Source organism: Triticum urartu, chromosome 3A (genome assembly GCF_056163025.1).
Source record: "Triticum urartu cultivar PI428250 chromosome 3A, HENAU_Tu73, whole genome shotgun sequence".
Lineage (NCBI taxonomy): Eukaryota > Viridiplantae > Streptophyta > Magnoliopsida > Poales > Poaceae > Triticum > Triticum urartu.
The window spans coordinates 18,443,349-18,462,296 of record NC_141875.1 but is presented as its reverse complement, the minus strand read 5'-3'; positions in this window follow the sequence as shown (position 1 = coordinate 18,462,296).

The following is an 18,948-nucleotide window of genomic DNA, read 5'->3' as shown; positions in this document are numbered from 1 at the left end:
CAGGCGGAGTGTGGTGGCGCCATCGTGAGCAAGCTTAATAGCGCTCTTTGGCTTAAAGGATCTTTCACCGAGTCCTCTGACCTATGGCAGCGGGAATGGTTCTATATCACCGAACCCCGCGGCTCCAAGTGGGCGGCTGCGCCTGCGTTTCGATCCAGCCCTCCGATTCAGCTTGTGTCATGGATCAATAAGGGGTTGGACTGGGGGTCAATTGATGAGGTACAGACTCTGCAGAGCCGCATCCGGAGCCTCCTCGAGACGGACATTGATCTTATCAACGTTATTCAAGTAATGCTGGCTCGTCGGACCTTGCCGTGCCAAAGGCGGCCTCTCCGCCTGTGGGAGTTTAATCCCGAAGGGCCGCAGACACTTCAACACTTCTTCGGCACTACGCACAAAGGGATGTGGAAATTATTTTTCGGGAAACAAAAATAGTGGCCAGATACTACCGAAGACATTGGCCTGGACTGTAACCATCCGGACACCACGGTAAGTATCCGCCCGCCGAACACCTCCTAATGAGGTATCCTGTGGTAAGTCACTAAGCAAACCATCTTTTTCCAGGGCTGGATAAAGAAAGCGGAACGGATTAGGTGTCCGGCCCCTCTTCCTGAAGACTCAGCGGACCCCGTGTTAACAAGGATGCTAGCACCGGCACCGTACCAGGCGCCAGCAGAGGAGGGCAAGGTGGAGAGTGGGAAGACCCGGGATGACCTTCGTTACAGAGGTACCGCGTCCGGAGAAATCGACAGTTCTTCACCCGAAGATAAAGGCGAAGGAGAAGCAAGTATCCCTTCTCCATTCAGGAAGAAAAGGGCCGCCTCCGAAGGTTGGGAGGGGCGGTCTCCCAAGAGGGGCAAGATGCCATCATCGGGCGGCTCGGGATTGGAAGGCGACGCCGTTGAATAGCTCCACCGTGAGGACAAGCCTTCGACCAAATCATAAGTGAATCCGGGGTGCTTTGATCGCATCCCGTTCCTTTCCTGTTACCAAAGAGACATGTAATGTGCATGTGTATTTTTACAGTTTCGGCACAGAGTTTTCTTGGGCAATCCTCTTCTTCGGGAGATCTTCTCCCAGAGATGACGGAAAGCGAGACGCCTCCCCCGACCTCCTCGCCCAATAAGGCGGACGACTCCAAAGTGTCATCTCGGAGGGTTTTCTTGATCAACAAGCGGCGTGGGGGATGAAAGAGGCAGTACCCAAAGGTGAACCTCCGATTGTCCGGGATTCGGGGGCCAACAATGAAGGCCCCGGACTATCCGGTTTCCAGCCAACGATGATTCTGGAGACGGGTGAATGGGTTCCTTCAAAGTATGGTCGTGCTCCTACAGCGGGTTTCGGAGACCCGGTGGCGCCGGATATGTTGAGGGATATGCTGCGAAAAACATCTGTCTCGGAGGAACATCGTACCTTGATGGGTTAGTGGTTGAGAAGATTCTGTACGCGAAGAGCGGATTGAATGAAGCCTTCATGAGCCTGCTAAGAGGCTTCGAGATTTGTGATGTAATATTTTTAACTATGTATTATTTGCAAAAATGCACCTATGTATAGGTAGTAGCCCTTGAGACTCGGGTTGGCTTCCCATGGGAGGCGAACGGAGGATCAAGAATAAACACTCAAGGACTAATGTGGTTAATTGGAACACAGGTTGTTTCCCCCCTGACTACTACCCGGACTATCGATATTGCCGAGCTGTAGCGGAAGCTTTGATGTGGCAGGGGATGACATTGCATTAATCAATATGCGTCTTGACGAGTCGCAAAGTATGTATTCGGAGCACTCCTTACACATATGTGTTTGTAATATAAGCGTGACGCTGAAAGTTGCATACTTGGATATGCATGGCTGCAGATGGTGCCGCCGCCGTTGAGATTCTTCGGGCGGAGCAGGCCTGGGCCAAGGAGCGGGCCCGGATTAGTAATGCGGTTGCCGAAAAGGCATCAGCTGAATTAAAGGCCGGACAAGCTGCTCGGCGCTAAGACGAGGAGAAAATATCCACGATGGCGCTCGAGCTAAAAAATTCTACTAGCCGCTGTGAATTTCTTGAGAAGGAGAATGAAGCCAAAACGGCTGACCTTGACAAGGCCTTGCGAGAGGCGAGAGAAGCGAGGTCTGAATCCAGAGCAGCCCGTGAGGAGATCCGGCAAGCTGGGGAGATTGCGGCCGGTAAGCCCTTTTTGCTACAGACTAAGTTCGGCGATCCGAACTATGCTCAGCTTAACCAACTGTGGAGTTCTCCAGACGAATTTTTAGACTTGCCGAAGAGTTCTTCCGATGCGGTGCAGTTTTACCAAGCGCGAGAGGGGTATGCAACGGAGAAGCTTTTCTGGTCACAATTTGGCGCATCAAAGCGCCCTCTATTGTTGAATGAATAGATGTCCCAATGGGTCGAGCTTCATAGGATATCCGGCGCTGCCATGAGGAACGTCATAATCCGGTTGTGGCCGACTGAGCCTATTCCGAATAGCTACTTCAGCTTGGTGCAGCGGCTTGTTGATGCGGCGCCACATATCGACGTTGTTAAGCGGCCGGCGTGCATTGAGGGTGCACGGATGGCCTTTCCCGTGTCAAGACATACTGGGGGAAGATGAAGGCCATCGATGTTGCGGCGAAGAGTCCACCCAAGGGAAAGGACCATCACACACCAGAGCATTATTTTGAGGACGTCTTAGAGGCTACCCGCTTGATAGAGGGTTAATGCTCAAAAGGCATAATGTTCGAGTGAACTTTGTACGAATTGTAAAAGACAATTTTTATAATCAGTCTATATTTTAGTTTTGCCTGAAGGCTTTTGTTCCTCCTGTGCGGCCGTTTGTATGTGATCTGAAAGTTTTCCAGTCGTCGGCTTCAGCCCCCTCGTAGGAAATATGGGGGTGTTCGGAAAAGCATCTGATCACTCTTGACCCAACGTCTTGGTCCGTGAAGGAGGTGTCAATGCGGCGAACAAGGCAACCGAACTATAGGGCGTTAACACTTTCACTTAGCCATAGGAGTTTTATGGTGGGTCTACGATATAGCCACTGGTATGTACGCGGCTTATTCTCGTATGATGCGTTTACATATTTGACCCGGGAGAGGTCCTTTTTGTGACATGGAAGGAACCACAAAAGATTCGAATAAGTCATCGAGTGGTTGACCAGCTCTCGCCGCATCATGACAGTCAGTTTTCGGCTTTCTCTACTGAGGTGCTTAACCAGGTTAACCGGAAGCACAATCGCAGTAGTTCTCCCTTTACTACCTTAGCTGATATAGCGGAACATAAGGTAGCAAGCACGGGAGCCGGGCAACCCAACTATTGACCCAAGACATGATTCAGAGCTGATGCATATAAGGCCAAACTCGCGACGCCGAAGTATGCTATAGAGCTGTTCGGACTTGTCGGCAACTCGTTTTGTTCCCATACCGAGCCCCTGGCCAGTTAAGCCGAGGTGTATGTTTGAAACAACTGTAGGGGCAAAAACTCGGTCTTTTTAGAAAAGAGTGGTTTATTTTTATCGGGATCTGAGTGATGTGCCAATCGTTTATATAAATAACAAAGCCACACCCTGGCTATTTTACATGCCAAGGGTGGAAGGCTGAGGATAAAGGTACTTTACAGGCTCGAAATACTGAGTACGATCTATAAAAATTTATTTTGGACCTCCTGTCGCACGTCTGCATCGCCTGTCCTCGGTTAGGGTATTCCTTGACAGAAATGACTTTTAGATGAGTGTATGAATCCGAACTCTGATAGAGCCCGTGGGTGACCAGCCTTTGAGTCATCTGTAGATAGGGTAGTAAAAAAAGGAAAGATAGTTAGGAAAACAAGAGAGTTTATGGAAGTGCTTGTAGGCCTATCCTTATTGTGCTTCTGCCGATGCTCAAGGTATTTTAAGTGCATAATTATGTATGCGTGGAACCGACTTCGCATGTGTATTAGGCGACCGGCGAAAGCCGAGATGCTAGTCCAATATGGACATTGACCGGCCGCGTTGAATGGAGACTGGCGGCGCCCTGGCCGATGAGGTATGCGGTGAGATGAGGCCGCTTTGTAGCTCGGCTGAGACATCCATAGTATGATCTTCTGTATGGGGGGAGTTTTCCATGCATTCACCTCTAGGGGTGTATGTAACATATACCATGTTTACTGTTTTTACTTCGGGAGGAAACTGCTTCTATCCCCCGGTGTTCTGTTGGTGAGTCTCTTCTCCGTCGCTATCGCCGGGCGGCCCCTTCTCCTTGTGTCTGACATTTAACTTGGTGGACTGTTTGAAAACCCAACAACTTCTATTGGTGTAATTAGCTGGTTTATTGGGGTGGCCATGAATCTGGCAGGGCCTGTCCAATATTCTGCCTAAATTGGATGGTCCGTCCCTTTTTGCCGTGAACGGCTTTTTTCGTTGGCCAAGTCTGGGGCCGCTGAATCCAGCGTTGACCACTGTGTCACGTGTTCCCTCATTGTTATTAAGGTGCTTGTTTTTATTGCGTCGTGGCTTCCCATTGCCGTCCCGGACTTCGAAAGTTCCTGGGTCGTTGGCGCTATTGCTTCTACGAGCGAGCCAACTGTCTTCTCCCGTGAAAAAGCGGGTCATCATAGCCGTAAGGGCTGACATGGATTTTGGTATTTCATGACCAAGGTGGCGGGCGAGCCACTCATCCTGGACGCTGTGTTTGAAGGTCGCTAAGGCTTCTACGTTAGGACAGTCTATGATTTGGTTCTTTTTAACTAAGAACCTAGTCCAGAGCTTCCTGGAGGACTCCTCGGGCTGCTGGACAATGTGACTTAAATCATCGGCATCCGGTGGCCAGACATATGCACCCTGGAAGTTGCTGCGGAAGGCGTCTTCCAGATCGTCCCAGCTGCCAATCGAGTTTTCAGGCAGACTGTTTAACCAGTGCCGAGCTGGTCCTTTGAGTTTTAACGGGAGGTATTTGATGGCATGAAGGTCGTCTCCGCGGGCCATATGGATATGGAGAAGGAAATCCTCAATGCACACCGCGGGATCGGTTGTTCCGTCGTATAATTCAATATTTGTGGGTTTAAACCCTTCAGGGAATTCATGATCCATCACCTCATCAGTGAAGCAAAGGGGGTGTGCGGCTCCTCTATATCGGGCCACAACGCGACGTATCTTTATTGGAGTTCGTCTATGGTTTTCGGCCCGGGCGTGACTAGGTCCAGTACGTTCGAATAGATGGCCGTCGTCGCGTGTTGAGGTGCATCTTTGTGATCCGTCAATCGATCTGGTATATCCTGTTTTGTTGTCCAGCTCCTGTCGAGTGCCATGTTTATAATTCTGGGCTGCTTTATATTTGTTTTCATGCTCCAGTGGTATAGGCTGTTGTTCGGCTTGAATTGCCGCTTCCTCCCGACCACATAGTGGTCTGTTAGCCGTATTGCGTGAGGAGGTACGGACTTCAGTGCATCCTCATCGAACGGAGGCAGCAGTTTGCGCTTCGGGTAACTCTTGGCTGGGCGTTTGAGGTCGTATTCTTCGGCTGCTAGGACATCAGTCCATCTATCATTGAGCAGATCTTGGTCAGCTTGAAGCTGCTACCGTTTCTTTTCCAGGCTTCTTGCTGTGGCAATGAGCCGGCGCTTGAAGTGCTCCTGCTCGGAGGGTTCCTCTGGCACGACGAATTCTTCGTCGCCGAGGCTTGTCTCATCTTCAGAGAGCGGGAGATAATTGTCGTCCTCCGAATTGTCATGTGTGGCCTGTTCATCAGGGCTAACTTGCCCGTTTCCTGGTTCCCCCTGTTCGGAAGTTGCCTCAACAGGGTCTTCATCGTTTCCAGCATCGTCCGAAATATTATTTTCTCCGGTGCCAGCATTGCTGTCTTTTGAACGGCGTGACTTAGAGCGGCGCCGAGGACGCTGGTGTTTTTGCTATGTCTTAGGAGGTTTATTCTCAACTGGATTTTCTTTGTCATCGTCGTTGGTTGTTTTGGGTGTGTCCACCATGTACACATCGTACAAAGAAGTGGCCGTCTAGCGTCCAGTGAATGGCAGATTTTGGTTATGCTCCTCATTAGCATCGTCGTCCATACCGTCGATGTCTTCGGAGTCGTAATCAAGCGTGTCGGTTAAATCCTCGACTGTGGCTATGAAGTGGGTGGCGGGTGGGAAGCAAGATTCTTCATCATCAGCCCCTAGTTTGAACCAAACATAGTTCGGTTGTGAGTCCCTCGCCAAGGACATGCTCTTTAAGGAGTTTAGCACATCGCCCAAAAGTGAGTGCTGGAAAATGTCTGTGGTGCTGAATTCGAAGATCGATAAACGATCAAGTTCGGTGTCCGCGGGCTCACATGGTTCGGAACTTCTGACCGGAGACGAGTCTGGAGCTCCGGTGGCACAAATACTGTGTGAGGTTAAGTCCATGTGCGGCTCTAACACCGGGGAATCTGCGGCTTCCATGGTGGGGTTGAACCTCCAATTCTTGGATGGCGCAGTATGCTCCGGATCTAAGGCCAGAGTAGTTACAGGAGTATCTCATGAACGCGGTCCGATGACAGATTTAGGTCATGTTCATCGAGGTGGTCAGGAGCGGTCGCCGCGGTCTCGAATCCAGCGAAGATCAAATCTCCGCGGACGTCCGCAACGTAGTTCAAGCTCCCAAATCTAACCTGATGGCCAGGGGCGTAGCTATCGATCTGCTCCAGATGGCCAAACGAGTTGGCCCGTAGTGCGAAGCCGTTGAATACAAAGATCTGTCCGGGGAGAAAGGTTTCTCCTTGGACAGCGTCATTGTTGACGATTGAAGGGGCCATCGAAACCTTTTTGGGTACGACACAGTGGAACTCTCAATGAAAGCACCAATGTCGGTGTCAAAACCGGCGGATCTCGGGTAGGGGGTCCCGAACTATGCGTCTAAGGTCGATGGTAATAGGAGACAGGGGACACAATGTTTACCCAGGTTTGGGCCCTCTCTATGGAGGTAATACCCTACTTCCTGCTTGATTGATCTTGATGAATATGAGTATTACAAGAGTTGATCTACCACGAGATCGTAATGGCTAAACCCTAAAAGTCTAGCCTGTATGACTATGGTAATGAATATGCCCCTCCGGACTAAGTCCTCCGGTTTATATAGACACCAGGAGGATCTAGGGTTACAAAGGGTCGGTTACAAAGAAGGGAATCTACATATTTGGTCACCAAGCTTGCCTTCCACGCCAAGGAGAGTCCCATCCGGACACGGGTGTAGTCTTCGGTCTTCGCATCTTCACAGCCCATCAGTCCGACCCATAGCTAATAGGCTGGACGCCCGATGACCCCTTAGTCTAGGTCTCGCTCACTGACAAAGAGCTCGTCATAAATGGTTACGTCGATGCAAGCTTTGACACTGATCCGGATGACTCTAAGTCACAAATCGGATACATATTTATATTGAATGGTGGAGCTGTCAGTTGGTGCAGTTCCAAGCAGAGTGTCGTGGCGGGATCTATGTGTGAAGCAGAGTACATAGCTGCTTCGGAAGCAGCAAATGAAGGAGTCTCGATGAAGGAGTTCATATCCGATCTAGGTGTAATACCTAGTGCATCGGGTCCAATGAAAATCCTTTGTGACAATACTGGAGCAATTGCCTTGGCGAAGGAATCCAGATTTCACAAGAGAACCAAACCCATCAAGAGACGCTTCAATTCCATCCGCGATAAAGTCAAGGAGGGAGACATAGAAATTTGCAAAATACATATGGATCTGAATGTTGCAGACCCGTTGACTAAGCCTCTCTCACGAGCAAAACATGATCAGCACCAAGACTCCATGGGTGTTAGAATCATTACTATGTAATCTAGATTATTGACTAGTGCAAGTGGGAGACTGAAGGAAATATGCTCTAGAGGCAATAATAAAGTTGTTATTTATATTTCCTTATATCATGATAAATGTTTATTATTCATGCTAGAATTGTATTAACCGGAAACTTAGTACATGTGTGAATACATAGACAAACAGAGTGTCCCTAGTATGCCTCTACTTGACTAGCTCGTTAATCAAAGATGGTTAAGTTTCCTGACCATAGACATGTGTTGTCATATGATGAACGGGATCACATCATTAGAGAATGATGTGATGGACAAGACCCATCTGTTAGCTTAGCATTAATGATCGCTTAGTTTTATTGCTATTGCTTTCACCATGACTTATACATGTTCCTCTGACTATGAGATTATGCAACTCCTGAATACCGGAGGAACACCTTGTGTGCTATCAAACTTCACAATGTAACTAGGTGTTTATAAAGATGCTCTACAGGTGTCTCCGATGGTGTTTGTTGAGTTGGCATAGATCGAGATTAGGATTTTTCACTCCGTGTATCGGAGAGGTATCTCTGGGTCCTCTCGGTAATGCACATCACTATAAGCCTTGCAAGCAATGTGACTAATGAGTTAGTCATGGGATGATGCATTACAGAACGAGTAAAGAGACTTGCCGGTAGCGATATTGAACTAGGTATGATGATACCGACGATCGAATCTCGGGCAAGTAACATACCGATGACAAAGGGAACAACGTATGTTGTTATGCGGTTTGACAGATAAAGATCTTCGTAGAATATGTAGGAGACAATATGAGCATCCAGGTTCCGCTATTGGTTATTGAACGGAGATGTGTCCGCACGCTTAACGTTCGATGACGATTTGTATTATGAGTTATGTGTTTTGATGACCGAAGTTTGTTCGGAGTCCCGGATAAGATCATGGACATGACGAGGAGTCTCGAAATGGTCGAGAGGTAAAGATTCATATATTGGAAGGTTACATTCGGACACCGGAATGCTTCGGGTTGTTTTGGATGAGTTTCGGAGTACCGGGGGTTATCGGACCCCCCCCCCCCGCGGGGGGGGGGGGGGGGAGTTCATGGGCCTTAGTGGAAAGGAGAGAAGGGCCACAAGGGAGGCCGCCCCCATGGCCAGTCCGAATTGGACTTGGGAGGGGGGCGGCGCCCCCTCTTTCCTTCTCCCCTCTTCCTCCTTCCCTCTCTCTCCCTCTCTTGGAAAGGAAGGGAACTCCAACTAGGATTGCGAATCCTAGTTGGACTCCCCTATGGCGCGCGCCCCCTATGGCCGGTCTCCTCTCCTCCCCCCTTTATATACGTGGGAGGGGGGACCCCAAAGACACACCAAGTCTTCTCTTAGCCGTGTGCGGTGCCCCCCTCCACAGTTACACACCTCGGTCATATCGTTGTAGTGCTTAGGCGAAGCCCTGCTCCGGTAACTTCATCATCACCGTCACCACGCCGTCGTGCTGACGGAACTCTCCCTCGTCCTCAACTGAATCAAGAGCTCGAGGAACGTCATCGAGCTGAACGTGTGCTGAACGCGGAGGTGCCGTACGTTTGGTGCTTGGATCGGTTGGATCGCGAAGACGTTCGACTACATCAACCGCGTTACCAAACGCTTCCGCTTTTGGTCTACGAGGGTACGTGGACACACTCTCCCTACTCGTTGCTATGCTTCTCCTAGACAGATCTTGCGTGATCGTAGGATTTTCTTTTTTGAAATACTACGTTCCCCAATAGTCAGATCAAACCGTTGGGAGTTTTCAGTCTTCCGCTAATGTTGCTACACGAGGACATTCCTTCAATAACAATTATTGGTAAAACTCTCATGGTGGATATGGGCAACACCGTGGTCTTCCGCAACAGACACATCCAACACGCGGTCGTAATCCACAGAGAGGTGCTCGTGGTCGTGGCCGTGGCCGCATACCTTCTCCTCGCCAGGATATTACATGTCAGATATGCCAAAAATATGGGCACCCAGAACGTGATTGTTGGTGGAGGTATTCTGACAATGGTGATGTTGATGATTCTCACTCAGATGACAAGGGTGCGCATCCTGCATCTTATGGAGTGGATACAAACTGGTATGTTGATACAGGCGCAACAAATCACATCACCGGAGAATTACACAAATTGACCACTCAGGAAAATTACAGTGGACGTGATCAAGTCCATACGACAAATGGAAATGGTATGGAAATAACACATGTTGGTCATTCTACTTTGCACACCCCTCATAATTCTCTTTCTCTTAATAATATTTTGCATGTTCCTAGTGCATCCAAAAATCTTTTATCTGCTCATCAACTTGCCTTGGACAACAATATATTTCTTGAAATTCATCCTTTCTTCTTTTTGATCAAGGATCAGGTCACAAAGGACACACTGTTTAAAGGCCTTTGCCATGGTGGTCTCTACCCGATTATGCCCTTCTTCACGAGGTCTCCCAAATGTGCCTTCATCGCCATCAAACCCACTTCATCCATATGGCATAATCGTCTAGGGCATCCATCCTCTTTTATTGTTCAACAAGTGCTTCGGAAAAATAACCTCCCTTATGATCCACAATAAATCCTTATGTATGTGATCCATGTCAACAAGCTAAAAGCCATCAGTTTCCCTATCCCATCTCTACTAGTGTATCTATTGTTCCCTTGGAACAAATATTCTCTGATGTATGGGGTCCTGCTCCAGCTTCTGTTGGGAAACACTTATATTATGTGAGCTTTATTGATGATTTTAGCAAATTTACGTGGGTATATTTGCTTAAGAAGCGTTCTGATGTTTATCAGGGCTTTCTTAATTTCCAACAACTTGTTGAACAGAAATTTGGTCACAAAATAATTACCATGCAAACTAACTGGGGCAGTGAATATGAAAAACTCAATGCCTTCTTCCAAAAAGTTGGCATTACACATCATGTGTCTTGTCCTCACGCCCATCAACAAAATGGTTCAGCTGAACGTAAACATCGACACATTGTTGAGGTTGGCCTTGCCTTACTTTCTCATGCATGCATGCCTCTTAAACTTTGGGATGAAGCCTTTCTCACCACCACATATCTCATTAATTTGCTCCCTACCAAGGTACTAAATCACATGAGTCCTACGGAAGTACTACTCCATGTCAAGCCCAACTATGAATCTCTTCGTGTGTTTGGGTGTGCATGTTGGCCAAACCTTCACCCTTATAACAAACGGAAACTCTCCTTTCGCTCCAAGTGATGTGTTTTCTTAGGCTATAGTCCTCGACATAAAGGGGTCAAATGTCTTGATATATCCAGCGGTCGTGTCTACATCTCACGTGATGTTGTGTTTGATGAGAATGTTTTTCCCTTTGCTCTTCTTAATCCTAATGTTGGTTCTCGTCTTCGTGAAGAAATCCTTTTATTACCACATAACAGTCCATCCTATAATGAGGGGGTGCACACTAATAATGACCACATGTTTGTTGTTCCTACTGTTGCTAACCATCCACATGTTACAATGTCTGAGGCATCCGCTGATACAAATACAGAAGAAACCAGTGAAGAAAATACAGGAAATAATCAAGCAAACTCAGAAATTGACCAAGAGTAGGGTGCATCTAGCATTTTTCAGCCTCCCGACGATCCCCATGCTGATTCTGCTCAAGATTCTGCCTCAGATCAGGAGAAAATAGTCTCCTTGCAGCAGACTGATGTGTCCAGCGGTGCCACGTCCCGTCGCCCGGCATCCAATGGGCCGACCGCGTCCCACTCGCCCATGCGTTCCTCTGCGCGTGAATCAAGCGTCTCCATGTCATCAGACAGGACACCTCGGGGTTCTCCCTCCCCCGGATCTTCTACATCATGTGGTGGCCACACTGCTACACCCGGATCCCTTGCTCCAAGCGGATCTGATTCGGTGGCCGACAACAGCAGCCCACCAGGATCTTTTGCGCCACCGAGCCCTGCAACACCTCTTGTTGCTACACAAGATCTTCCTATTGCTGCTCGCACCCATCTACAAAAAGTTATACGCCAACCAAGATTTTTTACCGATGGTGCTATTAGGTATGGAATGCTTACTGTTACAGGAGAACCACAAAATCTTTCTGAGGCAATTCATGATAAAAATTGGCATCATGCTATGGAAGAAGAATATCAGGCACTTATGCATAACAAACTTGGCACCTTGTACCCCCTAGTTATAACAAGAACTTGATTGATTGCAAATGGGTCTATCGCATCAAGAAAAAGTCAGATGGTACGGTTGCAAAAGGTTTCAAAAAACGTTATGGTATTGACTATGAGGAAACTTTTAGTCCTGTTGTCAAAGCAGCTATTATACGTCTTGTGTTGGCTATTTCAATCTCTCGTGGTTGGAGCTTACGACAGCTAGATGTTAAGAACGCGTTTCTACATGGTGTTCTGGAAAAGGAAGTCTATATGAAACAACCTCCTGGTTTTGAAGATCCTCGAGCTCCAAATCATGTTTGCAGACTTGACAAAGCTCTCTATGGTTTAAAACAAGCTCTTCGTGCATGGTACTCTCGGCTTAGCTCTAAACTTCACACTCTTGGCTTTAAATCATCCAAAGCAGATACATCCTTGTTTCTCTACAACATGTCAGGCATCACTATTTTTATGTTGATATATATGGATGATATTATAGTGACCAGCTCCTCAGACCAGGCAATCTCTGCTCTATTAAAAGATTTAAGCCAAGATTTTGCTCTCAAAGATTTAGGTGACCTTCACTTCTTTTTGGGCATGGAAGTTAAGAAAGTTCATTGTACATTGGTCTTAACGCAAGAAAAATATTCTGCTGACTTGCCTAATAGAGTGGGCATGAATAATTGTAAACCATGTCCTACACCACTATCTTCTTCAGAAAAATTGTCACTTACAGATGGCACACCTCTTGGTCCTGATGATACTACACACTATAGGAGTATTATTGGTGCTTTGCAATATTATTATTCCTCAAGCGCCTAAACAAGCACTCAAACATTGAAGATGCCCTTATGCACCAACCTGTCGCAATAGAGCACAGCGTTGGGCCGCGTCGCTTGACCTGATAAGATCTGGTTTGCCCACTTGCCTCGCTTGGCATGCTCACTCTATTTGCAAAGTTCTTTTTCTTACATTTTTCTGTTGCTGCTCCGTTGTCTGTAAAAAAACATGCATCAATTTTTTTTTAAATTTTAAAAATGTAGACATATTTAGTAAACATTTAAGGAATTGATAAAATGCGCATGAAATCAAAACAATATCCTATATTTCAGCAAAGTCAGCGAATACAAAAATATTTCATGAAAAAATGTTCATCGATTTAAAAGTTTAAATGCTGAACGTGAATCCAAAAAATCTTCACTAATTAAAGAAAATTCATGTAATGAAAGAATGTGCTAATTTTTGAAAAAATAACGAATTAAAAATATATTTAGAATATGAATAAAATACAATTTTTGAAAAGGCGCAACTTCAGAAGAAACATAATTATTTTTCTAAAATATAGTAATTTTTTGAAAATGTTCATAAATTGATTAATTTAAAAAAATCGCCAATTGAAAACATGTTCGTGAACCTAAAAATAGCCACGAGTATTAAAAAAATGTTCAGAATATATAATATAAAGATTTTTAAAAATAAATCAGAATCGTAAAAAACATGGATTTCAAAAATGATTTTAAAAATGTTCACGATTTCTACTATAAAAATGAAATGCACGATAAAAATGGAATAATCTCAATAAAAAGTTAGCTGAAAAACCCAAAAACGATGAAAGAGAGAGACAACATGGGCAGGCTGCTGGGGAAAAAGACAGTAGTGATATCTGACTGACATACGGGGCGCAAGCTATGTCCCGCCTAACGCGATGCAGTAGCTTGGTTCGCCTGAAGGCAGCAGACTGGCGGGCTGGCCCAGTAGTCCTGATGTCAGACCCGCTTTTTTCTTTTCTTTTGTTTATCTTTTCTGTTTTTAATTTTCCTACTATTCTTTGCTCTTTTCTTTTCAATTTTATTTTTCTTATTTTCTCTTTAATGTTTTAAGGTGGTCATAAAAATTTGAAAAATAATGTTAATCATGTACTTGAGAAAGTGTTAAACGTGTATGAAAAATGTTCTTATAAGAACATGTATGCGAAAAATAATGTAAATATATATGTAAAAAGTTGTCATCAGAACATGTATGCGAAAAACAAATTAATAATGTACTTATAAAATGTTAAATGTATGTACAAAATTTTTAATATGTATATGAAAAATGTACTATATGCATGAAAAAATTAGACATCAAATTATACGTTATAAGAAATGTTAATAATGTATATAAAAAATGTGAAGTGTGTTTAAAAATTATATCATCTGTATAAATAATTAAATTTACCCATATGTATGAAACAATTAGACATCGAAACATATATTTAAAAAATATTTCGGATGTATACAAAAAAAATGTACAAATGTGTATGAAAAAAATGTAACATGTGTTGATTTTTTTTACATCTATACATAAAATTTGAAAAAACATGTTAATCATGCGTTTCAAAAATTTGAAACATGTATGAATTTTTTTTCCTGATGTATTAAAAATATATAACATGTATGAAAAAATGGACATTAAACATATATTAAAGATGTATTTTGAAAATGTGAAATATGTACAAAAAAAATGGGTGGCCTCCCTCAACATTGGCTCTGGGTCAAAAGCCTTTGTCTGGCATTTGCCAGACCGGGCGGTGGCGGCGTTATGGCAACATTACCTCCTTGGAGGCTCCATGTCTTGAGCAAGGTCCCATTTTGTTGGTCGTTGGGGGTGGATTTCGTGGACGGCAACTTCTTCTATTCGTGTTGACGGTTCCATGCTTTGAAGGTGGTGCTCTCAAGAGAAACTAGGTTTGACGAGGTGGTTGTGCTCGAAGGCCCGCCTTTGGGGTCCTGGCATCATTTTTCATCTACACTCTAGGGTGGTGAGCATTCCTATCGTGCGATCATGTGGCACCCTTCGAGTTGGGGCGAGGGAGCAAGGGGCTTGCACTTGACGCCTAGGCGATGGCGATCACATGGCAGCCGTTCACGGCTGGCCCCCTTTGTCGAGTTGGCCTTGTTCGTAGCATCGGTCCTCTAATCATGGTCGAGGGTTCCAATGTCTTGTTGTTTATGTTTTTGGGGTATTGTTGCTGCTCCGGAGCACCATTGTATTGGAGTTTTTCCTTTGTTGTGGGGTGTTGTGTTGTATCGTTGGTTGTAACAGTCTCATTAATTTAAATCTAGGCACCGGACTTTTCTCTAAAAAAATATGTTGGGGTGCGTTAGCCATGAACGTATTAGTTAATTGGTCAAAAACATATTTCAGTTTTTTTTGTTGGAATGTGTACAATTGACAGGATACGTGTGGTACAAACAAATAGTTTATTATTGTTTTGTTTCGCATGAATTAGATCGATCCATAGTGCACATGTGCACGCCTCAACCTCTTGAGCACAAGAATACTTTCTATCCGTTACTTGTATGGCGTTCAAACATCGCAGCAGCAAATGCCACCACCATCCGGTACGCAGTGGGCTTTATTGTGTCCAAAAAAACTTGCAGTGATTCAGGCACGCCTCTTCGGATGCATGATCTTTGTGGCAGCTTACAAAATGAATGCAGTAATCGATGATGGGGATTGGTTTTGTATCTACACACGTTGAAGTATATCAGTGTAAGCGTGCATAAATCTAGTTACATGGATTAGTTTGAATTACATATGCAAAGGTGTGCTCATATCCTATACTAAAATGAATAGGAAAATAGATAAACAAACCGATGTACCTGCATGACATGATAATAGAGTGGTAGACATCATCACAAGAGCTACCAAGCATAGAGCTGTTGCCATGTTCTTGATATGTGCCATGAGAGATGGTTTGTATTTTATTTTGTTCAAGACAGGTTGACCTTGTAGTTTATATATAATATAAACTCTCTTAGATTCATTCCTGCCTTTTATTATTTCCCACATTAATTTTGTTTATATATATCTAAAGTTTGGTTATGCCCGCAGATATCACTATTATAATAGTTACATGACATGCAAAATATATTTTCTCGGATAACCTTTTATTAATTTCCTCCTAAATTTTCATATTTTAATTAGTTGGTACCCTAAAATACTTTTTATATCACACATATGCATCAGTATTACGCGCAATCTTCTTAATTGCTTCCAATATTTGGTCTATATACATATCTAATTAATTACTGCCAATATAGCCCCATCCTAAAATATATCTTTACAAAATCTTTGTTGTTAATGGTGGTTGAGATTTAAAATCTTTGCTTGATAGATGTATTACTGAATATGAATATATATAATGCGAGTGATGTGTGTGGCCAACACTGCATCAAACAAATAATCCATTTTCCCTTATAGAAGGCAACTAATCCGGGACACTCTGTCCGTATTTTAATTGGTACCCTAAAATACTTTTTATATCATACATACGCGTCCGTATTACCCGTAATCTTCTTAATTGCTTCCAATATTTGGTGTATATACATATCTAATTAATTACTGCCGATATAGAATAGCTTCGCCCCATCCTAAAATATATCTTTAGAAAGTCTTTGTTGTTAATGGTCGTTGAGATTTAAAATCTTTGATCGATACATGTATTACTGAATATGAATATATTAAGGCGAGTGATGTGTGTGGCCAACACTGCATCAAACTAATAATCCATTTTCCCTTATATAAGGCAACTAATCCGGGACACAGAGTGTGCATGGTTGATGCATTTTAGAACGGTAATGTTATCTATCAAACGTCAGTTGTAGGAGGATGACAAGCAGACGATTGTTTTGGCAAGTTTAGTTTGTAAGAGACAGCAAATGCTGCTGTTTTTTGCCGCAAAACTTTTCTTCTTCCCAAAAGATGCCTACCCCATAGAAGTAAACTTGTCATCTAAAACGTTTGCAAATGCCAACCCCTCCCAAAGAACGTTCGCCAGCTATTGCAGTCTAAAAGATGATGTGTCCAGATCTAGGAATAGCTTGGTAGACTTGCAAGTTATATTGTTATAAGGTTGTATAGTAATTTCAGACCTATAAGTTAAAACCCTTCCTATCTGTAGTCTGAAGAGGCGCGAGCGTTTTGTAAAATGTTGACAATTTTAAAAACTGTACACGATTTTGTTTACAAGATTTTGACAAATTTGATGTATTTTAGTTTTATTCGAAATAGACAAATATATTCTTTTTAGGGGAAAGTGAAAACCTGTAAAAGCATATAAAATCACTAGAAACACATAGCATCATTTAGGAGCTCCCTTTGCTGATCTGTTGCAATATAGCTCTTGAGTCGTCTTATAACTCGCTCATTGCAATGTTATTGATGGCAAAACGCACATGGAAAAAGGCTTTCCTTCTTGAGCCACGTGGCTCAGATTGCTCCCAATTTTCTTTCTCTTTTTTCATCCAGATTTCCGTCAGTTTAAACCAAAAAATACCTCTCTTGCTTATGTTGGTAGATTTTAAAAATATCTAACAGCAAGATAAAAGTACAGAATTTTACATGAATTATAAAACTGTTTGTAAATTTTCAAAAATGATCTTGAATTAAAAAAAATGTTCATAGGTGTAAACAGATGTTCTTCTTTATAAAAATGCCTAGGAATTTATAAAATTGTGGAGTTTATAAAAATACGAAATTCAATAATGTTCTATAATTTTCAAAAAATGTTGGTGTTTTTAAAAAACATATATTTCCAAAATAATTGTAGTTTGAAAAGGATTATGTATTTCATAAAATATTCTTGAATTTCAAAATTTTACATAATTTTAATAAATGTTCATGAAGTTGAAATTTATAGATAAAAATAAAAAGGATAGAGAAAAATCAGATGGAAATCCTAGAAAACCACAAGAACATGGGGCGTGATGTGCACTCTACCTATGCATTAATCCAACACTTTTTCGCAATGAGCGACAACTACATTTTACAATGGCTTGCTACACGCATGAGCTGCCACTCCCATGTCCTACTCGTTTGCCCCATGCGAGTGCACCCCCCAAATGGCCGCAACCTCTTCTACACCACCGCTTAGGGTTGAAGTTGTTGCCGTCCTCCCCCTGCTTCGTGGACGGTTCGCCTCCGCTTGAGCATGACTGCGGTGTCCCGCCCAATTGGCCTTGACAGCGCTCCTCGGCCTCAGCTAAGGCCACTGGCCCGTTCCACTGATGTTTAGAATTGCTGCTCATGCATCTGCTTGCCACTTTGCCGACAATGCTACTCGCCGACCCGTGCAACTCTAGCATGTTGGCTACTTCTCGCGTGCCTCTTGGACCAGATAGTTTCTAAATTGATGCATTAAAGTTAACTAGATAGTTGAACTTTTAAGTTTGGGAGCACTTGGCCAGGCAGCTGAAAACTGGTTCTGTTTCAGTTGATTTGCTCTCCCTCTTTCAATTGTCTTATTTAAATCCAAAGCCTCATGTTTTTCATCCTCCCATCGAAGCAACAATGTTCTTCTTGATGGAAATCTGCCCTAGTGGCAATAATAAAATGGTTATTATTATATTTCCTTAATCATGGTAAAGGTTTACTATTCATGTTAGATTTATATTAACCGGAAACATAAATACATGTGTGGATACATAAACAAATACCGTGTCTCTAGTGAGCCTCTACTAGACTAGCTCATTGATCCAAAGATGGTTAAGATTTCCTAACCATAGACATGTGTTATCACTTGATAACGGGATCACATCATTAGGAGAATGATGTGATGGACAAGACCCATCGTTTAGCTTAGCATATGATTGTTCACTTTATTGCCACTGCTTTCTTAATGCCAAATACATGTTTCTTCGACCATGAGATCATGCAACTCCCGGATACCGGAGGAATACCTTGTGTGCTATCAAACGTCACAACCTAACAGGGTGATCATAAAGATGCTCTATAGGTATCTCCGAAGGTGTCTGTTGAGTTGGCGTGAATCTAGATTGGGATTTGTCACTCCATATGACGGAGAGGTATCTCTGGGCCCTCTCGGTAATACACATCACAAGAAGCTTGCAAGCAAAATGACTAAGGAGTTAGTTACAAAATGATGTATTACAGAACGAGTAAAGAGACTTGCCGATAACGAGATTGAACTAGGTATGGATATACCGAAGATCGAATCTCGGGCAAGTAACATATATACCGACAGACAAAGGGAATTACGTTT